The following is a 20,789-nucleotide window of genomic DNA, read 5'->3' on the forward strand; positions in this document are numbered from 1 at the left end:
GTGCTCTTAATAGTACTTCTACAACTCCAGGTTATCTTTGTGGGCTAATGCATACCTCCACCTATTAAGTAGAAACGCTACAGGAACTCTGCATTTGACATACTCACACTATGAAAATCTTCTTGTAAAATAGAGTAAAAATTCATCATTCTCCTTGAAATTGCCTTTTACAATCCCTTTTGACCTTGTTTTAATGCAGTTCTCTGCTAACTAGCCATAACCTTAGTTTTAAATTGTTTTCACTGTGCTGTACTGCCAAACCCTCCTAAGGCTATCATGAACACAGCCAGATAGATTACTGTTTAATGAGGGGAAGTCAACCTGAGTGATAAGTGGTTTATTGGTAAGCCTTCACCTTGTTTAAGGTTAGCAGTACTGTGTCCAGCCAGGGATCTAGGGTCCTAGCTCTATGGTCCAGCAGTGTCCAACATACTGTGCTTGTTTACATTTGGAGTAGAGCATGACATAGTAAAAGCAAATGAGGCCGTGAAATTGGGGAAGTGTGAAATTACATTTCAGAGAATTAGTCAACAACTTAAAAGGTCTGGGCTTGGATGGGGAGCATTCCTTGAAACCATAGTGAAAGTCACAGAGCCCAGGTGAAGAAAAAAATGCCCCAAGGTGAATTGGCTGGTTTACAAAAGAGAAACAATTAAATTTCAGCCAACTCCTGCCTTCAATGAGATTTCGGATGGTTTCACAGTGGATAGTGTCTGGTGTGATATCTTTTTAATTTACAGCAACAACTTTGCCAAAACCAAATATTCCCCAGCGATCATTCATTTACAATCCTGCATGTGGAATGGGCTGCTTATGGGAAACCGATCTTTGCCAAACTTCTTTGAAACCCGATCTTCTTAAGACTGGTTAATAAAGGAAAGTTAAACAGTTAGTGGTCACTCTTAAAAATAGTGTTAATGAGACAAATTTCGTTAGAAGCCTACACAAGTTTATTTTATAGTATGTGGTTGGTTATGGATTCTGGATTCAAGCGCTTAGTGTGTGATCCAAAAAGGCCAGGGTTTCACTTTGAACTTTGACCTCAGTGTGGCAATAAAATTTAACAAGTTATGGAATTAGATGACGGTATAACTTTCAATCAATGTTTAAGTATTTACCAAAAAATATATCTGGAGAACCGTAGTTGCTACATGCAAGATCTTTGCACCCTGTGAAAGACCCTGGATATTTTTTTTTAAAGCTTACACAAAGTGTGTGATCTTTACTTCTGTTTAAAAATTAAAGCATTTGGATACTTTGGTAACACAAAAGACAATGTCCGCAGATTTACATTTAACTTACACCAGATATAATGATTGTGTAAAGCTTTCCTAAAAATATTACTATCTGAGGTGCTGTAGTTCTTGAGAAATTCGCTCTACATGTTTAGTAGTTTTTGTGAATGATAACGGCAGGAAAACAAGAAGTGTAAATGCACCAAAAATACAATAACATGACAAACGTATTATAAGCAAGTTTACATGTAATTGGCATTCCAATGCATTCAGTCTCCTTCAAGTACATTATTTAGCACCTTGCCCCTCTTCCAAAACTACTCTCTAACCACTGGAGCTACCATCTTTTACTCTGATGTTGGCAAACATGCTTCACAACTTAGAGAATGTTATCTTTGTTTCCCAACAGGCAGTGACTGAGATTGAGAACCTGGGATGGAGTCCTTCTCATCTACATGCTCTCTCATGACAGACCCTGCAACCACTGTAATCTCGTGGTATTACGGCACAGAGGGATTACGTCCATCCTAAAGGTATATTATTATCACCATTTATTCACTCTAACATCAAACCTGCACCAAACTGCATGATTAACAAGCTCACTCCCATCTACACCATCACTTTAAAATGTACTAAGCTCATTTCCATTCTTGCATGTTACATCTTAACAATCAGGGGTTCGTTATACGACAGCGAAAACGTACCCCATCTATAACTTCACACCATCCGTTATCAGTCACTTGTCATGTAACAATCACTCACACCATTTATATGCACCTGAACTATTCCCAAACTAAATGGAATCATTCTGTTTGGAGGTGCATTTTCTGAATGTATGTATTTTCTGTTCTTTATTTACTGCAATGGTGAAATGCGGAACCAACTGCCATTGGAATACGCAATATGGAGTCCAATAGAAACTGCACCAGTCATTCCAGGGCCATGAAGACTACATTGGAGCTGTGGTGAGCGGAGGTTGCTGCGAGGAAAACAACACTTACACATTTTAAAGTTCAGGAATAGAACCTGAAGGTATGTTTATGTTCAGGATGTTTATAGTTTAGAAGTTCTTGCAGGACCAAAATTGTAAACCAAAAATCCTTAAAATTATCATATTTGGTTAATTTTGGTTAAAGCCAATGAACACTTTTTGAACAGAACAACAAATTAAAGTTCACAGATTAATAATTAACTCACAGGTTTTACAGAAGGTAATGGTTAAAGACTTCCCTGTGAAATATTATTCCATGAGATGCTTCACTTTTTGAGAAGACATTGATACAATTATCAATTCTCAATATTGAGAACAACTGATTAATATAAACACTTGTTGTGACCGGCGAAACGTGCGTAAACATAGGTGGGTTTTCCCGTTATTTTTCCCCCGACTCTGATGACCGATTGAGCTTAAATTGTCACAGGTTTGTGTACAAGTTGTGATACACGAAGTGTGGGTCTTTGGACAATACTGTTTTATCATGATACGTGCTATTGCTTAAAGACAGCATCAGGCAAAGAACAATGTCAAACTGAGTTTTGCTCTTCACTACTTTTCAAATTGATATGAAAATTGTTGAGTTCTTTTTTTTTTTTTTTTTTTTTTTTTTTTCTTTTTTTTTTGGGGGGGGAGGTCTCTGACTTTATTTGATAATGGTGTAAAATGCTATTATGTTTGATACCCTTCAACATCTTTTATGTTTCATTCCCTTCAGCTGTTTTCCAGACCCTGATGACATTGGAGCTGTGGTGAGTGGAGGTATGCTGTGCGGAAACGACACTCATTTTAAAGTTCAAGAATACAACCTGAGGGTAAGTTTATTTGCATGATGTTAATAGTTTGGAAGTTCATTCAGGGCCGTAATTTGTAAAGGATTTTCCTGAAATGATGATAACTTGTTAATTTATGTTAAAGAGGGGCTCCTGCAAAGGTCAAATTGAGCTGGGAGATTCACTATTTTTCAATAAAATTGTTTATTTGGGGGAAGGGTCTCTGACTTCATATTGTAATGGTGTAAAATGCCATTATGTCTGATGCCCAACAATTTATTTTATAGAAATAAAATAATAGTGGATATCATCATATTTTGAAATACATGGTCGATAAATTGTTGTACATAAATTGTTAATTTCATTTTGAAACTCTGATCATTCAATCCAAAGGGCATTACATCTGAGTTAAAGCCATTGGACCCTTTACATAATTTACAGGGTTTACAGAAGGTAATGGTGAAAGACTTCTCTTGAAAAATTAGTCCATGAAATGCTTTACTTTTTGAGAAAACGGTAAAACAATATAAATGCTCGTTAGCGAGAATTACGGATTTGTTATAAACATATGTCATGACACGGCGAAACGCGCGAAAACAGGTGTGGGTTTTCCCTTTATTTTCTCCGGACTCTGCTGTCCGATTGAGCTCAATTTCCACAGGTTTGTTATTTGATATAGAAGTTGTGATACACGAAGTGTGGGACTTGGACAATACTGTTTACCGAAAGGGTCCAATGGCTTTAATGTGACTTTTTTATGTCCGATGATGTCATGTTACATTAACTCAATGATTGAGCTAATTTTGTGGTTTGAATGCAGTTATTGTATGATTCTCCATACAGGTGATGTCACAAGGATAATGGCTACCAAGGATCATGGAAGGAGGACGAGGGTGTCTTATGGTCTGAGGATGCAAATTTCCAGGTAAGACGACTTAAGAAAGTAAAATACAGTAGAAGTTATTTTTCTGTCCATAAGTATTAAGTCGTAAAAAAAAGTGCTTTTGAAAAGTTAATGTGGCTTATTTTGAATGCCCAAACAAAACTAGCTCAATAAACCATGCAGTTAAACCATTAACAGAACCTAAACATTCCTTTCTTTCCTCTGATGTGTTCATCAGTGTTCATCAAAGTTTAACGAAAAATTTACAATTTTTATACGATTTGCTAAATGCAGACAAACGAGTTGATGAGAAATATTTGACTCTCTAAGAATTCAAAGAAATAAACCCTAACGAATAATATGATTGAAAAACTCAAACCCACATTTATGTTCATATAAATTATTCCTAAACTAAATGGAATAATTCTATTTGGAAGTGCATTTTCTGAATGTATCTATTTTTTGTCTTTTATTTACTGCAATGGTGAAATGCGAAACCAACTGCCTGTGAAGTACGGAGTCCAATGAAGACTGCACATCAATGGCATCTGCGTTCGTGCTGGTGACTTCCATCTGCCGATGACCAAGAAGACAACCGATGGTTGCCTAGCTTCATAGAGGATAGTTCCTGTCTCCCTGGTGGATGAGAGAATGCATTGCAGTCTAATGGATCAACAACAGATGTAATAATGGCAACTATACTTGTTTTGACATAAAACTAAAACAGATGTTACACATGTAATAACATAACTTTAAAGGATTGCGCCGAAAGTTTGTTGCGTCAATCTTTTTACAACAATCGATCTCTTTGAGATGACATAAATAGTTCAAACCTGTTGCTGAAAAGCAGCGACTGAACTCAATTTTTGAACTAACTTAGTGATGCAGTTGTTGAATGATTCTCCATATACAGGTGATGTCACAAGGATAATGGCTACCAAGGATCATGGAAGGAGGACGAGGTAGTCTTATGGTCTGAGGATGCAAGTTTCCAGGTAAGACGACTTAAGAAAGTAAAATACAGTATAAGTTGTTAATGTCCATAAGTATTAAGTCGTAAAAAGGTGCTTTTGAAAAGTTAATGTGGCTTATTTTGAATGCCCAAACAAAACTAGCTCAATAAAACCATGCAGTTTAACCATTAACATAACCTAAACATTCCTTTCTTTCCTCTGATGTGTATATCACTGTTCATCAAAGTTAAACGAAAAATTTACAATTTTCATTTCGATTTGCTTAATGCAGACAAACGAGTTGATGAGAAATATTTGACTCTCAAAAATTAAAAGAAATAAACCCAAACAAATAATATGATAGAAAAACTCAAACCCAACTTTAGGTTGACCTAAATTTTTCCCAAACTAAATGGGATAAAAATATTTGGAAGTGCATTTTCTGAATGTTTCTATTTTTTGTCTTTTATTTACTGCAATGGTGAAATGCGAAACCAACTGCCTGTGAAGTACGGAGTCCAATGAAGACTGCACATCAATGGCCTCTGCGTTCGTGCTGGTGACGTCCATCCGCCGATGACCAAGAAGACAACCGCTGGTTGCCTGGCTTCATAGAGGATAGTTCCTGTCTCCCTGGTGGATGAGAGAAAGCATTGAAGTCTGATGGATCAACAACAGATGTAATAATGGCAACTATACTTGTTTTGAAATGAAACTAAAACAGATGTTACACATGTAATAACATAACTTTAAAGGATTGCGCAGAAAGTTTGTTGCGTCAATCTTTTTACAACAATCGATGTCTTTGAGATGACATAAATAGTTCAAACTTGTTGCTGAAAAGCAGCGACTGAACTCAGTTTTTGAACTAACTTAGTGATGCAGTTGTTGAATGATTCTCCGAATACAGGTGATGTCACAAGGATAATGGCTACCAAGGATCATGGAAGGAGGACGCAGGTGTCTTATTGTCTGAGGATGCAAGTTTCCGGGTAAAGGACTTAAGGAAGTAAAATACAGCATAAGTTATTACTGTCCATATAAGTATTAAGTCGTAAAAGAAAGTGGTTTTGAAAAGTTAATGTGGCTTATTTTGAATGCCCAAACAAAACTAGCTCAATAAACCATGCAGTTTAACCCTTAACAGAACCTAAAGATTCCTTTCTTTCCTCTGATGTGTTCATCAGTATGTTCATCAAAGTTTAACGAAAAGTTTACAATTTTTATACGATTTGCTAAATGCAGACAAACGAGTTGATGAGAAATATTTGACTCTCTAAGAATTCAAAGAAATAAACCCAAACAAATAATATGATAAAAAACTCAAACCCACATTTATGTTGACCTAAATTATTCCCAAACTAAATGGAATAGTTCTATTTGGAAGTGCATTTTCTGAATGTATCTATTTTTTGTCTTTTATTTACTGCAATGGTGAAATGCGAAACCAACTGCCTGTGAAGTACGGAGTCCAATGAAGACTGCACATCAATGGCATCTGTGTTCGTGCTGGTGACGTCCATCCACCGATGACCAAGAAGACAACCGCTGGTTGCCTGGCTTCATAGAGGCGTGTTCCTGTCTCCCTGGTGGATGAGAGAATGCATTGCAGTCTGATGGATCAACAACAGATGTAATAATGGCAACTATATTTGTTTAGACATAAAACTAAAACAGATGTTACACATGTAATAACATAACTTTAAAGGATTGTGCATAGAGTTTGTTGCATCAATTTTTTTAACAGTCTGCATCTTTGAGATGACAGAAACTTCAAACTTGTTCATGAAAAGTAGTGTTTGAACTCAATTTTTGAGCCAATTTTGTGATTTTATTTTGAAGCAGTAGTCCCGTAATGATCATCAGATGGTTACATTATATTAGTCTCTATATGGTTTGTACTGATGTGATAACAACTTTCTTTCAGATGGTGCACCCCTAGAGGTCATCCGCTAGATGGTGTCTATACAAGAATGCTACCAATGGCCATTGATGTAGCATTCTTACATCAGCTGAATGACACAGCACACAACCAGAAACAACTGAGCTTAAGATGCTGATGCTGGACGGGGCGTAGAAGGCTGCCATCAGAGGTTCTCAAGATGGCGTCGGCTAAAGACAACCTGTCGCTCTACTACTTACATACAGGTTATGTGATGACTACTTTTCTGCCATCCTGTCAACATGGACCATGAAGATGTGACATCACAACACAGTTAGATACGTCATGGCTTGAGGAGATACATTAAGTATTTCTACAACTACTTACCAGGATCCTTGAAGGTAAGATCTCTTTTAGCTAATAAATCTGAGAAATCCATTAACGTGCGGAAAATAAACTTTGCTTAAACACAAAAATTATTTTTGTTTCAATTTTGTTTTATACCATATTACAGGATGAACAGAGTGGAACAACTAAGAGCTGGTTACGTCAAGATGCTGAGCCACATTATGCAGCACCAATGAAATTGTTGCTTCAACACCGTCTTTGTAAAGAGGACTGTTTCTTCATGATGACTGCCCTCATCAAAGGTCATATCCACCAGCCTCGACTGTTACTAAGGATGTACTTTGACCAATGAGTAGACGTTCCAAGAGCATGAACAACATTGAACAAATCTTCCAATGGATCTTGACATTACAGCATGATCATCCAGATTCATCTGCAGATTGAACTCACTTACACAACAAAGTTTTCTTATTGTGGAACAATGACTTGAATATTTATAGTATTGCTTGAAGCTTTGCATGGTAAATAGAAATAGGAAGAAACTATAAATATGTATATTTGACTTGTGGGTACACTCTTTTGTGTGAGTGTTGGCTCTGAAAGACCCTTTGTTTGTGTGAGTGTTTGTTCAAGGCTGATTTGTCATGGTGTCCCAGACTGCCGTGTGCTTTATGTTTCTTGATTCTCAGGGATATGAATGCAGCGGGTCTCCTCTGTGTCATCGCATTCGGAGGGAATGCTGGTCGTCTGTGTGAAGTGATGTTTGAATCTTGTTTGTTTCTGGGAAGGTCTTGAGTTGAGCTTGGCTGACGATTCGTTGGAGCTTGTGAGATGCATGGCCGATGTCTGGAAGGGTGATGGTAGCCTTGAACTGCGGACTTTTGTCTACTGGTGTGATGAGGAATGGCTTGGGCTGGCTGTAGGAATTTAAGGTCTTTAAGTTGTTGAGTTGTAGTGATGTCTTGATGTGATTAAGTTCCTGCTTCAAGCTGCCTTGTTCAACTTATTTTGTAGACAGAATACGTAATAACTTGTAATGAGATAACTTCTTACAAGTTAATGTATTCACATGTTTATATTGCTTGTTTGTAATGAGGTATTTCATTACACTCATGCAAAACATCCTTGCAATGAAATACCTCATTGCAAGTATGTCAAAGTTTCAAGTGCGTAATGAAGTACTGCATTACAAGCATGAAACAAGTTATGTAAATTTGTAATGCAATTGCTCATTACAAATATGAAACAATAGGGTAAACTCATCAGAAATATAAAGACAACAAGCTTGTCATGTAGTGTAAATGAGTGGTTTAACATTACAAACTAATAAAATTTAGTTTTACTTTTACTGAATTTGATTGATGTATTAAATATGAATGGTACCTTTTATTAAGTGTCACTCTGTCTTTCCGTTATTCATCCAAACAATATTATAAGTGTTCTGGGGGTACCCCCACATGGTGGCCACCATGTTTTTTTTGTATTAGTTATTATTTAAGGACATAAATACTGTGACTCACAATAACTGTTATTGAGGTTTTAAATTATGGTCATGACATTGTACTGTGTTCCTTGAGGATGTTTTAGTCCTCATTATTATGCTAATAAATTACAATGGTCATGACATTGTATGTTTATTGAGGGTATTCGAGTAAACTTATTAATTATAATGGGCATGGCATTGTAGGTTTATGGAGTCCTCATAAGTATGTTAATTAACTACAATGGTTTTGACATTATACTGTGTTCCTTGAGGGTGTTTGAGTCCTCATTGTTATGCTAATTAATTATAATGTTCATTGTTATGAGCTAGGCAGTGCTATTTATCATAAATTTGTGCATGATGTGGAGTTTTTGCTCAATAGAGGGCGCTGTTCGCCGGGTACCGAGTACAAGTTGCTATATTAATTAATTACAATGGTTATAACAAAGGTGACAACATTTATATTATCTACTGTTAATTATGTTGCATTAATGTCACACTCAGTATCCATAATCTTTATACCTTTCAATATTTGAGATTGCTCGTTAATTATGGTATTTTTTTAATACAAAGGACATGACATTGGTTTTATTATCTTGTGTTAATTTTGTGGCAAAAATGCCACACTAAGATTGGTATTGTGATATACCATTCGCAACAGTGTTATAGTTGAGAGTACTTGTTAACAAGGTTTTTTTTAATTACAAAATTGTTGACAAGTTTGATAATGTCTATGTAGTAGCTATTTGATGCTAATATCAGGGTTTTCAAGAGTACTTTCTCACAAGAGTGTTTCTTCACTCTGCAGACAATGGGAGCTAGCCACTATTAATAATGACTTCCGATATAGGATATTGATTTAAATTATATAATGTATCTTATCTTAGACAAAGGAAAGTAATTAACTGGTTTTACTGCTAGAAAACAGTATATACAATTTTCTTTAACCGCATAATCCTGGTCAACAACTTTAATTGAAAAATTGAAACCATTTAAGTCATAGTTATTATAGATAAGTTTAAGTGGGGTTTTCCAGAGTATTTGTTATCGCTGGTTTTTTACTCCGTAGGCTAGGTATCAAAGGGGGGTAACATTTCCAATGAAGCAATCGTTGTAATGGTTACACACTTTGATGTATTATGATCCCTTTAACTGTTGTGGGGTGGAAGATGACAACCTTCACGTGGTCCACCCTGTTGTTAACTAATGTCATCAAAGACCTTTTTCGCAAATTCTTTTGGGAAGCCCTCGCTGTTGAACAAGGTGCATGCTGATCCAGCTCGCAATCAAACTTGATCGCTATGCCTGCGTACCAAGTATTTGCGATGAGGTCAAAACCAATCTATGTAGCAACCCCTTGTTTTCATACTGGTATTGTCTTCTAACCTAATTAATTTCAGTTAGCTCTATTAATGCCTATTACCATAACTATCAATCACTTAGAGGCAGTGGACACTCCCGGTAATTATTCAGAATAATTATTAGCATAAAATCTTACTTGGTAATGAGTATGGGAGAAGTTGATGGTATAAAACATTGTGAGAAATGGCTCCCTCTGAAGTGCCATAGTTTTGGAGAAAGAAGTAATTTTCCACGAATTTGATTTCAAGACCTCGGATTTAGAATTTGAGGTCTCGAAATCAAGCATCGAAAGCACACAACTTTGTGTGACGTTGGTTTTTCTTTCATTATTATCTCTCTACTTTGACACCGATCGAGCTCAAATTTTTACAGGTTAGTTATTTTATGCATATATGTTGAGATACATCAACTGTGAAAACTAGTCTTTAACAGTTATCAATAATGTCCACTGTCTTTAATTTTTAAGTGTTTTTTGCCCGTTATGTGTATAGTATTTTCAAAATGTTCATTTTATTTTGCCACATTTATGTTTATGGCTTAGTGTGAAATAAATACCTTGGTCATGTGAAACAAGAAACAACTTGGTGGTAATTAAGATTTTAAAATAATAAAATACCCCTGTAAAAGAAATTGCTTTTTTTTTGCCACTAGTGAGAAATGTCTTAAAACACATTTTACTTTAACCCAAAGCCACTGCACTCAAGCTTGGCTGCACTACTTTATTGCCAAAACTATAAGAATAATTATCCCTAGATCAAGACACAGTTAGAGATATCGCAGTAACGCTTCTTATACTTCTTTTGAGATATTATTGCAAAAATTCCTGAGAGAAGAGAGTCCCATAGTAGTACACAATCTGAGAAGTTGAGATATTGCCAAAACTCTTAAGCAATGTGCACTCAGTCTGAGAAGTTGTGTTACCTCTGTACACTTTGAATACTTCTTTTAAGATATTGCCAACTTGTAAACATTATAACCACTATAATATTATTAGTCAAGGGCTGTTCCCGTCAAGGCAATATTTTAAATGGTCAAAATTAGTTTAATAGGACACAGAGTGCAATTTCCACCATTCTCCCCAGGACCTGAACAATCTCGGGTTTGCCCCTCCCATCATCCCCCATCCCCCCCCCCGGGGGCCTAGGTGGCATGGCATCCAGGGACCATTATTTCACAGAATTGTATGTTAAGCAGAAACGAGCTGGATACCACTCGCAAGCTGAACATGACATGGTATTATGCTGGTAACTTTAGTCTGGTAGTATATTTTGTTATAACAGAGCAGAATATTAATTTCATCTAAGAACAGCCCTAGCGCCCTCTGTAGACTAGTTATGTTTAGTGTTGCATTCCGCGATCAATTCAAGATGGTGAACATCATCGCGGGAAGTATAAAATGAGTAAGTGGACAATTTTGACTGTTAATATCTGTGTAAAGTATTATTTATGAAGCAACTAAAGCACACAAGTCAAGCTAAGGGCTGTTAGAGTACATTTATCTGGTTCATTCCGCCGTCCGCTCGAGAGAAGCTACTTTTAAATCGTTTTCTTCGGATAGCTGGTCTACGCATCTATGTAGTAAGCTAAGCCTAATGTACACGTTTGTATGTACGTAGTGTACTGAAAAGCATTGTTTACGTTTGGTAATTGTTATTTTGTTAAAGACCAGTCTTCTTACTACTAGGTGTATCCCATATAAACCATAGAGGGAGTCGTTTCCTACATTATTTTATACTTCCATCAGCCATCCAAGTCCAATGATCGTCAAGCCAGTTTTTAAGTTAATTTTTATTTTGAGTAATAATAACCAAACGTGTACTTTCCTTTTAATAATACTAAGTAGGGCTATAACTATAAATCCAGACTAGTTAGTATAGTTAAAGTACATGTTAACGTAGTGTCACCGTGGTCAGGTGGTTAGACTGCAGGACTTACATCACAATATTGTGGGTTCGAATCCCCCAGCTAACTGCTGTTTTCACAATGACTAGAGAACAAATATTGTCGTCTAGTTACTGAATCACAATTTCTTGATTTGTGCAATTCATAATCATAGATGTTAAACCAATGTTTGTACTATGAGAGAGATTAGTGTGAATGGTGAGTTGCGATATCGTAAACCTTTCTCCCGGGAGTTAACAAGACTGTGCGCACAAAACGACAGATTGTCCAAAATAATAATAATAATAATATTAATAATAACAATTTCTGGAGGTTGGTGGGGTCCTGCTGGAGGGTAGTGACATTATTTGATGCAATTGACATAATAATTTATAATTTATCCTTAATTTCTATTCTTTGACCATTGATCTGTTTTAGATTCAATAAGATCTTCACCATACAATGAAGTAACTTAATGCACTCCCGGCATTACTCATTCTGGCCAGTAGCTATAAAGGTAAGTTTAATTTTTTTTAATTCAATAGACAAGGTCTAATGAATGGAACGAAATGGTAGTCATGAACAGCAGTGTGAAACCGGAAGGGTCTTGGCCATTTGGTAAAGGCTCGAGCGAAAGGCGAGGGCCTTTAATCATGGCCACGACCCTGCATAGTTTTAAACACAAATTTAAGAACGAGTGAATGCTCTTTTATTCCCATTCATTTATGCCTTTTTGGTTCAAAGGCATAATACATTAAGAAACTCTGTAAAAATGTATCCGTTTTCTGACGACCTTGAGCTCCGTGCGTTTGTTTAATTTCTATGACTCGGACACTTTTTGGATGCATTCTTGGTGCAAGACATTCCTCGTTTTTCTTTAACACAGCGCGACCAACTCACCAACAGCGCCTGCATTGCCCGCAACAAGAACTGTCTTGCACCAAGACTAGTGTATAGTAACCAAAAATAATTGGTTATAAACAGAGTTCCAGCTGGTCATTATCAACATTAAACACTTTCTTTGTTATGCTCTTGCATACTCACTTTCTTTTTTTAATGGAGCCTTTGTTGCCATGAAATTCCTTTGAAAGCATTTTGTAAGACCTTTGTAAGTAAGCACTGACAATGCATGAAGTTCTGCTACTCTAAGCAGCATGGTCAGTGGATGCATAGAGTTAGGACAGAGGTGACTGTGGTAGTGCTGGGCTGGCCATTTTAGTAGTAAAAGGTGAATAATAACCTGATGGAGTAGTATTTGGCCTATACTTCCATTTGCACCATGTGCCATGTAAGTACCATGTGTTCTACCGTGACTACCAAAATAGGTTCTTTTTGCTAGCTACCGTTTCTTTAAATCTCAAGCCTTAGAGTGACAAACATTTTGCCCTGCACTTCTTGCAACTGGGAGTTCCTTACGTTGGGCCTCAAAACACAGATCAATTCTTCAAGAAACATCTTATCATGGTCAACATTGACTTTCTGAAAAATGGCACTTTGATTACTTAAGTGATTTATATTTTATACATTCTTTCATATTCATTAATCCCTTCACAATTCATATCTGTGGCTAGAAATGCAAGTTCAGCATTCGACATACACTCATAAACATACATTTTTGAGGGGGGAAAAACGGATGAAGAAGAAAGACACCTTACATTTTATACAGTTTAATTAATATTTATATCTTTCTAAGGTAGCCCACCTTGGTGGGCTGTTAATGCAATATTTTGGTGCAAGGTTTTAGCCAGAATTTGGTAAAAGGGTGTCCAAATTTGCTGGAAATTTTAAAACTGGGTGTCCAAATTGTTCACTTACAATAAGTTTACATGTAAATGACAGATGAAACAGGGTGTCCAAATTAAAAACAGGGTGTCCAAAAGACACCCAGACACCCCTCTGGCTAACACTATGTTTTGGTGGAGCCATTTGATGCGGCAGTCATGGCCGAGCTGATGAGAACACCAAATTCAAGCTCTGGTGTTTCTGATCAGCAGAGTATGGGTTCGACTCTGAGTGGTGACATTTTGTGTCATTAAGCATTTTTAATAATACTTTGTTTTACATGTACATTTACAGTGCGCTTTATCACACCCCTAAGGGGCATATCAAAGTGCGCATTATTTTACCTGCCAGGTACAGTGGAGCTTACATTTATGAGACCTATTTTTGGAAATTGTTTTACAAGGTGCTATGGCGCATTATGCAGCCAATTAAACCAGGAATACTGGGGCGCAGTAACCTGTTCGCTTTTCGATATGAACTGCACTATTTTTACATGCTGTTTACAACACACGGGACCTACAGCTTTACGTTCCCATATGTTCCTGGTCTGATCCGCAGCATATTGCACCACAGCACATTGAAACCATTACATGATACTGTAAAGGAATATGTCTCTTACTTTGATACATCCCTGTATAAGAACCAAGTATTAATATTACTATTTATTTATTATAATTTAGGCCCTGATGTGATTCAAGTGTGTTTGATCATGAACACTTGTTTTAACTGATTATGTGTACGTTTTGTTCTCTTGTAGACCATGCTTTGACAGAAACTCTGATACAAATGTTTCTGACAATGATTTGTAAATCATCTTGCTGTTGTTCTGTGGTAAGTACATACATGTATTTTAAAATGGTCTTTATAGAGGCACTGAACACTAGTAGTAATTACACCAAATAATTGTTAGCCCAAAAACTGTATAGTTTTGGTCACGAGCAGTAGAGAGCTGTTGATAGTATAAGCAAATTGTGAGAAACATCTCCTTGTGAAGTAACATAGGTTTAAAGGTTTAAAGGTAGTTTTCGAAAAAAGTTTTGCAACAAGGGTGTTTTTTCTATCGTTATTGGGTTTTTTAATTTTGATGACGAATAGGCCCTTCCTATGAAATATGCAAATGAGACGTGCACATGCGCATAAACACCTATGGATGACAAATTCAAAAAAGGAGTTGGATCGTGCATGCCGAACTCTTGAGGGAGCTGGTTTCATGTTTGGCTTTCATTTTCATTGGCCAGATGCCAGTAAGTTATTCTGTAGCTGTTTGTCTGTAGAAACCAAAAGAAAAAGGAAACAAATAATTGTCTTCACTTTAAATCTCTTATAAATAATTGGCACAAACGAAAATATGAGGATGTAGAAAGGAACAATTTAAAGCTGATTGTGAAGAGGCTGATCAAAGAAGTGGAGGAACTTAAAACCGGAAAACATCACTCTATGGCTCAAAATCTTGGCTCTGCTTACCGCAAAATTATTCTGCGCTTATGAACACCAGCATTTAATTTCTTCACTAGCTGTGTATAGTGTAGAATGGCTAGTTGTGATAAGCTGGAGTACACACACATACACATGCCAGAATCCCTGCTAACATCATCAACAATTCAATAAACAAATTAATGAAAGAGTCTAGCTACAATCCTTATGGTTGAAACACCCTGGTTTACCAATATTTGACAAACTGTGGACTTCTTTATTGCCTCGTTGACTCATTTATGGAATCCACCCAGACAAAGAGCCTTACCCTACACCTCCCTCACCCCCTCCACCCTTTGCTATTCACACCACAAGTATGAAGTTGATCACTGTTGACTTCTTCATTGCCTCTCTGATTCATTTAGGGAATCCATATTCCAGACAAAGAGCCTAACCCTACCCCTCCCCCACCCCCTCCACCCTTTGCTATTCACACCACAAGTATGAAGTTGATCACTGTTGACTTCTTCATTGCCTCTCTGATTCATTTAGGGAATCCATATTCCAGACAAAGAGCCTAACCCTACCCTCCCCCACACCCTCCACCCTTTGCTATAACACCACAAGTATGAAGTTGATCACTGTAGACTTCTTTATTGCATCTCTGATTCATTTAGGAACTTCCATTAGGAACTTCCATGTTCCAGACAAAGAGCCTAACCTTAACCCCCCCCCACACCCTTTGCTATTCATACCACCTAGTATGAAGGTGATCACTGTCTGCTGCTCCATGGCCTCTCTGATTCATTTAGAGAACTTCCATACCAGACAAAGAGCCTAACCCTCACCCCCCCCCACACACACACCCTTTGCTATCCACACCATCAAGTATGAAGGAGATCACTGTGTGCTGCTTCAGTGCCTCTGATTCATTTATGGGATCCATATTCCAGACAAAGAGCTTAACCCTAACCCCCTAACCCCCCCCCCCTCCACCCTTGGCTATCCACACCACCAAGTATGAAGGTGATCATTGTGTGCTGCTTCATTGCCTCTCTGATTCATTTAGGGAATCCATATTCCAGACAAAGAGCCTAACCCTAACCCCCCCCCCCCCCACACACACACCCTTTGCTATCCATACCACCATGTATGCAGAAGATCACTTTGTGCTGCTTCATTGCCTCTGTGATTCATTTAGGGAATCCATATTCCAGAGAAAGAGCCTACCCCACCCCCCCCCCCCACACACACCCTTTGCTATCCATACCACCATGTATGCAGGAGATCACTGTGTGCTGCTTCATTGCCTCTCTGATTCATTTAGGGAATTCATATTCCAGACAAAGAGCCTATAGAAATTCAACTTAAGAATGGTCAAAGTGAAGTCTTGATTACCTATAAACATGATAAATGAAATAGAATGCCTAAAGCGAAGCAACATTGAATGACTGAACGAGAAAAACGCAATCATGTGCGCACATAACAAAATGGAATGCAAAAAGAGCTAAAAAGAAACCCTAGTTTGAGATGAAGGGAAAAACGTCTGAATTAATAGAGACACCAGACTGTGAGTCCATGAATATGAAGTATTGAAAACAAAGTAATCTGTTTTCATGATTATTGAAATTGTGCACCATGCCTCAAAGAACAAAGAGTACCCACAACTGTGATTCATTTTTTTTGTATGTCCTTTCCTTAACTGGGTCTCTTTATGTTAATGTCACCTACAAGTTCAGAATCATTTTGTAATGCTGTGTGTCATTGTTCATAAATAGTTTTACAAAATATTTAAATTGAATGTGTCTTTTTTTCATGTTTCTTAGGATTTGTCTATGTGAAATGTTTGACATCACTGAAGGAGCAAGTATCATCAAAGGACTATGGTTAGTTGTGTTAAATGCAAACATTGGATGCATATGAGAATGCATGGTGCAGATTGATCAAGTTCTGACAATGCAAAAAGGAAATGTATTCAATATTTGTTGTACTATAATCACTCATAGATGCTTGTCCTTTGAAAAAATGCTCTCCATGAATATGCAAAAGACACAGAAACTTGTATACCCAACACTGAAATGCAGATAATGCCATGTAGATTTCAATCCTGTCCTCCGTTACTTTTCCACAGACATGCTGTGAATGATTTTTTCTGGTACCTACAAATGATGACACTTGAAGCATTTTTCCTTAATCCAATGACAAACATTTGTGTGTGTGGTCTATATAGATGTATCCCTGCACGTATGTATTTTGTTAGGAGTTATGAATGATTGTTGTACAAATTGTAAATGAATTTCATTTTGTAACTGAAAAGTGTTTGATACTTCATAATGTTTTAAGTGTAGTTGTTACAGTATGAAATGGACTCTATTTGCTCCTGTACATTATCCATGAAACCATATCATTTAGTTGTGTACAGTAGATAGAATGAATGAATGAACGAATGAATGGATGAGAGTTATGTATTTGTGCACCTTTCCTGTCCCCAAAATGCTATGCAAGACAGTATGATTCCTTATTGAAGTTGTAAATGTGTACATGTAAGAAATCTTTATGTGCTTGTTCATTTTCAGATTTGCTTGATATTGTAGGAGTTTGTTGACCATCAGACTGTCATACTGCCTTGCATGCATTAGTGTTGTTCTTTTTTGTGTTGTCTTCAAAGCCACGGTGCGATGTCATTTTTTTTTCTTTGAATCCCACCCGATTAATAGTTTTTTTTTATGCCTTTGATATTTTTTCTTCGCAGAACTCTGGTAAGTTCTGAGTATAAGTGCTAACAATTGTTGGTGTGTAAGGGTAAAAAAAACAAATTAATATTCTTTATTCCGGATGCAAGTGTAACATCTATAAATCTTATGCAGTACCCGCTGCTACACTTACGATTCAAAATGCCTCTAGCCACCGGGCAATCTCAGTGGTCTAGTTGGTATGACACTGCTCTAGATTTGCAACGGTCGTGGGTTCGAATCCCAACCGAGTAATATGCCTGTGATTTTTACTTGTGTAAGTACGGAGTAAACAGTGGCAATTCATCAGTGTATATGGGTACAGACCAAATTAATATTCTTTATTCTGGATGCAAATCTATTAAATCATTTGCAGAACCTGCTGCTAAGCAAGGATTCACACTGCCTCTAGCCACTGGGCAAACTCAGTTTTGTAATTATGTTTTTTGGGGGGGAACTTGCAACTTGAGAGAACAGAAAGTACCATTTGTTTCTGGGGTATAAAGGTCAAAGGTATGGAACTATCGCCCTTTTGTACACCTTGATAATGCCATTTGCATTATGACTTAATCTGTGAAATTCCAATCAGATAGTATACTTTATATTCCCAGAAGTTCACAAAATTGTACACTCCTCATTTACATTAAAGCTTAGGAGTTACAACAACATACCTTTTTTTTTATTACCGGTATTATTAATCCTTTAAAAAAAAATTTTTTTAATCCTTTTTTCAATACGAGTGTTCGATATGACAATTAATAGAAATTGTTGTGCCATGGCTTTGAAATATTTTAATTGTGAGCTGACAACTTTGCAGTTTATCTGTCTTGTTACGTGTTTGTGAATACATACGTGTACCTGTACTTGTTTATGTTAATTTATTTCTTCAAATTGTTTTTTAATTTGAAATAAAAAGCAATGGTGTTTTAAAGGCAGTGGACACCATTGGTAATTGTCAAAGACTAGCCTTCACAGTTGGTGTACATGTATCTCAACATACTGTATGCATAAAATAACAAACCTGTGAAAATTTGAGCTCAATCGGTCATCAAAGTTGCGAGATAATAATGAAAGAAAAACAACCCTTGCAACACGAACTTGTGTGCGATTAGATGGTTGATTTCAAGACCTCAAGTTCTTAACTCGAGGTCACGAAATCAAATTTGTGGAAAATTACTTCTTTCTCGAAAACTATGGCACTTCAGAGGGAGCTGTTTCTCACAAAGTTTTATACCATCAACCTATATCCATTGCTCGTTACCAAGAAAGGTTTTATGCCAATAACTATTTTTAGTTATTACCAATAGTGTCCACTGCCTTTATTTGGGTATTGTAAAGTTTGTTATTGCGAATAAATCATGTGTATCTGCAGTAAAGAAGTGTCTGGTAATTTTTACTTTTATGTTTATTCTTAGGCATTAATGTGTAATTGTGATGAGTTGTCAGCTCTCAATTGAAATACTTTTAATTTTAAAGATTTGGTATGTCCACAAATTGAATGTGTTTTCCTGACCAAAAACTGAGTGATAATGCTATACCTTATTATTAAGACTTCTTTTGAAGAATAATGGAATACCTTATCTTTAGAATAAAAGTGACATGTATTTGTGTTGGGTGTTTGGTTTTAATAATTTGTACTAATTGGACAAGAGGACACTTTGGACCCAACTTCCCATGTGACTACATTGTAAAAAGTGAGGACTGTGAGTATGAAAAACCTTTCCTGGACACAATCACGCCACATGCACAATATTGGAATGGAATTATTCTGCTACCAAGCTAACATTTCATGAGTGCAAAGCCTCGGGAACATACTTTTATTTTTTATTTTTATCTTTTTGGGGGAGGGGGGGGGTGGGGATGGGGGGAGTGGGATTATGCAGTGTGAAGGGGGGGGGGGGGGGGGGTTAGTCTACATTTGTAAACCTAATTAAACTCAAAAGATGGAGGCAACAGCGTTTGGAAGGCTCGTCACCCCAGTATGATGTCTTGCATTGTATCCCAGTACGGTCTGTCTCTCATCATGGGTGATCAGCTCCTATAATGGTGACATTATGAGATTGCACTCATCATGCAAAGGTGCGTGCCACTTCTGCATTGATGCGGAGGTGCGTGCTGCTTCTTTACGGTCAAACTCCATCTTTAGACTCGGGCAACGATAGCCCATCAATTAACTATGTTGAAGAAATCTCCTAAAAAGAATCGTTAAATATAGGATAGTAGAATAGAATAGAATCAAATAGAATAGAACCAGTACTTGGTGACTGTAAACCTCCTTCAATTAGCCAATAGGATGGAAAGTGAAGTCCAATACAATTTAGTAAAGGTAAAAGGCTAATGTATGACGCTTATTGTCATGTTTTTGATTTGCTCTTAATTTAGTGTTTGTTTACTGGTGGGAGTTTAATAGCTTTTGAGTCCACTCTTCTTTTTCTAGTTTGTGGCACACTTAAATTATGGTGGTTCAGATATTAGGTTTATTTTCCATACCATTAGGTAGTGCAATATAATGAAAAACTACTTAACAGAAGTTAATCATATAGTGGGAGGTCGCAGACAAGAAGCCTAAGCTTGTACAAGGACTGATCTCTTCACAAAGAATACATACATGTACAAATAGGAAGTTCTGATAGAAACATAGTTACTGTTAGATTGATTTGAACTCCTTATTGGAATGGCCCTGTTTGTGAGTTGAGACTGCTGTGGTATGATAAAGATATCCAAATGGTCGTAAAGTGAATCAAATTGTACTTTTGTGTAAAACCAACATTGTTAATTAGTTAATGTCCACTGTTTTGCCTATTAGATAAACGTCAAGTTTTAACTAGATTAAAAAATTTAAATGATTTTGTAGTCTTTTGAAACCCCACTACTTATTAAGTGAGCTATACACCAGTGGATGATTTTTGCAATCACATTGCGACTCCTGAAGCGGATTAAAATTAATTTGTCACAGGTTCATTTTATTGTATTCTCTACCATTGATATGGTTCAAAGAATCAAAGGTATACACTAATTGTACAAAATCCCGTTTCAATAAATTCAGACGCCCCAATCTAATCTTACAA

The 20,789-nt window shown here is 36.8% G+C and overlaps 3 long non-coding RNA genes across 3 annotated transcripts; all 3 read left to right on the forward strand.

Annotated features, from left to right (window-relative positions):
- Nucleotides 1-1,652: 1,652 nt before the first annotated feature.
- LOC139944929 (uncharacterized) lies at nucleotides 1,653-4,301 on the forward strand. The gene is made up of 3 exons (XR_011787039.1): nucleotides 1,653-2,267; nucleotides 2,948-3,044; nucleotides 3,846-4,301. It is a non-coding gene; the product is annotated as an uncharacterized lncRNA (long non-coding RNA).
- A 1,475-nt stretch (nucleotides 4,302-5,776) lies between these two features.
- Nucleotides 5,777-9,534, forward strand: LOC139944928 (uncharacterized). Its single transcript, XR_011787038.1, has 3 exons — nucleotides 5,777-6,471; nucleotides 6,766-7,121; nucleotides 7,235-9,534. It is a non-coding gene; the product is annotated as an uncharacterized lncRNA (long non-coding RNA).
- A 1,727-nt stretch (nucleotides 9,535-11,261) lies between these two features.
- On the forward strand, nucleotides 11,262-19,556 carry LOC139945554 (uncharacterized). Its single transcript, XR_011787086.1, has 4 exons — nucleotides 11,262-11,313; nucleotides 12,233-12,311; nucleotides 14,334-14,407; nucleotides 16,816-19,556. It is a non-coding gene; the product is annotated as an uncharacterized lncRNA (long non-coding RNA).
- The last annotated feature ends 1,233 nt before the right edge of the window (nucleotides 19,557-20,789 follow it).

The sequence above is a fragment of the Asterias amurensis genome, chromosome 12 (genome assembly GCF_032118995.1).
Source record: "Asterias amurensis chromosome 12, ASM3211899v1".
Lineage (NCBI taxonomy): Eukaryota > Metazoa > Echinodermata > Asteroidea > Forcipulatida > Asteriidae > Asterias > Asterias amurensis.